The sequence below is a fragment of the Carlito syrichta genome, unplaced genomic scaffold (genome assembly GCF_000164805.1).
Source record: "Carlito syrichta isolate Samal-C Ts95f unplaced genomic scaffold, Tarsius_syrichta-2.0.1 Scaffold305238, whole genome shotgun sequence".
Taxonomy (NCBI): Eukaryota; Metazoa; Chordata; class Mammalia; order Primates; family Tarsiidae; genus Carlito; species Carlito syrichta.
This window is the reverse complement of record NW_007249334.1, coordinates 340,293-343,184: the sequence shown is the minus strand read 5'-3', so window position 1 is coordinate 343,184 and position 2,892 is coordinate 340,293. Positions and strand designations below refer to the sequence as shown.

General features: G+C 57.0%; 1 protein-coding gene across 1 annotated transcript in view; it reads right to left on the bottom strand.

Annotated features, from left to right (window-relative positions):
* CUNH11orf24 (chromosome unknown C11orf24 homolog) overlaps positions 1–2,547 on the bottom strand; it is a 7,070-nt gene extending 4,523 nt beyond the window's left edge. The window contains exon 1 of the mRNA XM_008061397.1: positions 2,363–2,547. The gene's annotated coding sequence lies outside the window, so the exon portion shown is untranslated. The remainder of the gene's footprint in view (positions 1–2,362) is intronic.
* Between the last annotated feature and the right edge of the window lie 345 nt (positions 2,548–2,892).

Sequence of the window (2,892 nt, the reverse complement as noted above, 5' to 3'; positions counted from 1 at the left end):
GAGGTTGCGGAGGCCAGGAGCGGCCACTGCACTCCAGTCTGGGCGACAGAGTGAGACTCCAACTCAAAAAAAAAAAAAAAGAAATCAGAGCAACAGGGACAAGGGGCCACACAGGGCAGTGGGGTACGGGCCAGACAGGCAGCAGCCAGCAGCACTGCCCGGGTTCCAACCCAGCTCCCAGATGGCCAGGCAAGTGGAATGTGACGCCGGGAGCATCACGGAACCTCTCGGAGCCTTGCTGAGCTGTGTGAGGGCGACACTGGACAAGGCAGGTACCCAGCATGGCGCCCGGCTTGCCACGGCACACCCTGGTACACCTCTAGTCATGTGTACACAAAAGCAGCCCATGTCAGGCAGTGGCTGGGCGGCTTTCTGCCAGCCCCAACGGGGGCTTGCCACCAAGGGACCCCGTGGCAGAAGAGCCCTCTGCACACAAGCCTTTCTGGTACCTTCCATGATGCTCCCGACCCCTTTTGAGAGTCACTCACTTTTTTCTACTTCAAGTGGCGCTTCCCCTTTGAGCTGGCCTATAAGGACTCCTGATGTGTCTGGGTTTGGACAAGCGACGCGGTCTCATGAATGGCACATTTGCACTTGTTTTCTAGAATGCAAAAAGCATTCTTTGTTCTGACAGAAACACGTGGGAGTGGGGTGGGGAGAAAAGAAACAGGCCGACAGCACGACAGGGAAGAGTCGAGGCTGGAAGGTTCTGGGAATAAAGAACTCACAATCCCCCGGCCGCTGAAGCGAAGCAGCTGGGCTTCTGGTAAATACGTGGATTTCTGTGGCACTTGGGGGCCAGCTGCCTCTGCTGAGTGCATTTAAAACGCTGCCACCGCGGGCCCAAGAGGCTTCCCACGCCTGAGCCCTGTGTCTGAAGTTTGCTGGGTGAGTTCAAGTTTGGGAGACATGCCAGGGGCTTCTGATGGGCAGGGTTCGGGGGGGCGGGTCTTATGGACTTTCCCTGTCCTCTCACTACAAACCTTCAGGGCTGGGGTCAGCAAGCTTTTTTGAGAAAGGGCCAGGCAGCAAATATTTTAGACTCTGTGGGCCACACAGTCTGTGTCTCAGCCACTGGATAATGTGCAAGGGGCCGGGCACGGGGGCCCAGGCCTGGAATCCCAGCACTTTGGGAGGCTAAGGTGGGGGGTCTGCTTGAGGCCAGAAGTTCAAGATCAGCCTGGGTAACAAAGCAAGACCTCATCTCTACAGGAAATAGAAAAGGGGAGGGGAAAAAAAAAAGAAATAGAAAAATTAGCCAGTCATGGTGGCATGTGCCTGTAGTTCCAGCTACTCGGGAGCCTGAGGCAGGAGGATCATCTGAGCCCAGGAGTTGGAGGTTGTGGTGCCGTGAGTGCGACACCACACTCCAGCCTGGGTGACAGAGTGAAACCCGATCTCAAAAAAGAACCCAAAATGTAGCCGGGCTCAGTGGCTCAGCCTGGAATCCCAGCATTTTGGGAGGCCAAGGTGAGTGGATTGTCTGAGCCCAGGGGTTTGAGAACAGCCCTGGCAACTTGGCGAGACCTCGTCTCTACAATAAATCAAAAATTAGCCGGGGATGGTAGCGCGTGCCTGTAGTTCTGGCTACTTGGAAGGTTCAGGTGAAAGGATCGCTGGAGCCCAGCAGGTCGAGGCTGCAGTGGCCGTGAACATGCATTGCACTCCATCCTGGGCGGAGGAGTGAGACTCCAACTCAAAAAAAAAAAAAAAGAACCCAAAATATACAAAAGCAGTCCTGGACTATATATAAATAGTGGGCATGGCTGTGTCCCAATAAAACTTTATTGACACAAACAGGCAGCAGGGGCCATGTGGCCCACGGACCAGCCCTTGCTCGAGCACTTCAGCCACCTTCAGGGCGGCTGAAGTAAGGCAGGGAGGCACTGGTTCAGTGCACTGAGTGGTGGTCCTGGTTCCTGGCCAAGCCCTCCCCTTCCCTCGTTCCTGGGTAGCAACAGCCTCCAGAGGGTCTTCTGCTGAGACGCCCCCTCCATCATCCCCATGGAAGCAAGGCAGCGTCCTCTGTGCGGAGGCTGTCCTGTGAGTGTTGTGCCCTTTCAGCACAAGACCCAGAGAACTTCTGTGTCATGGAAGCAGAAGAGGGCCACAGGGGATCATGTGGTCCCTGTTCCCTCAAGCCCGTCCCTGCCTGTGGCCACCACCCTGGTCCACTCCGAAGGCAGGATCTCCGGCGGTGAAGGGCCAAAGACCGGGCCCTCCTTGGCTGCTGTGAGGCCTGGCTGTCTCTCCTTTTTCCTGGACCCTCTGCTGACCCTGGGAAGCCCCCTCAGGGCCCCCTCTGGGCTCACTGTCCCATCACCAGACAGGCAGGCCCAGCCCACGGGGCCAGGACACTCACCAGAGGCCGCTGCTCAGGGCGCGCTCCCAGGCTGGGCTGTCCTCTTCCTCCTCCTCCTTGGAGTGCTGTGGGCTGGGCCTCGTGGGGCCATCGAGGTCGGGCTCTGCAGAGGGTGAGGCAGCGGGGGCAGCACTCCACGGCCAGGCCATGCTTTGTGGCGCTCGGGAGACGAAGGCAGACTCTCTGCTCCGGCAACAAGCGCATCTAGGGTTTGAAAGAGGGTCCACACTCCTCAGGGAAGGCACAGGGAGACCCAGCAAGGCGGGATGGCATTCCACGGGACCCTCGTGACAAAGGAAATGACAGCATGTGTCAAAGCTCCCAAGGCAGTATTCTCTATGCAGAAGCTTCTTCTTCCGAGGCACCTGGACAGATAGCCGAAGGGAGGTCTACGGAGACACGCATCACAGCGTCACCTACCACAGCTCCAACGGAACAGTTCTAACAGTTCTGAAGGATGGTCCCATCCACACAGAAAATACCAGGTGGCTGGTAGAAATAAGCACTTTTTTTTTTAGTTATGGCCTTAC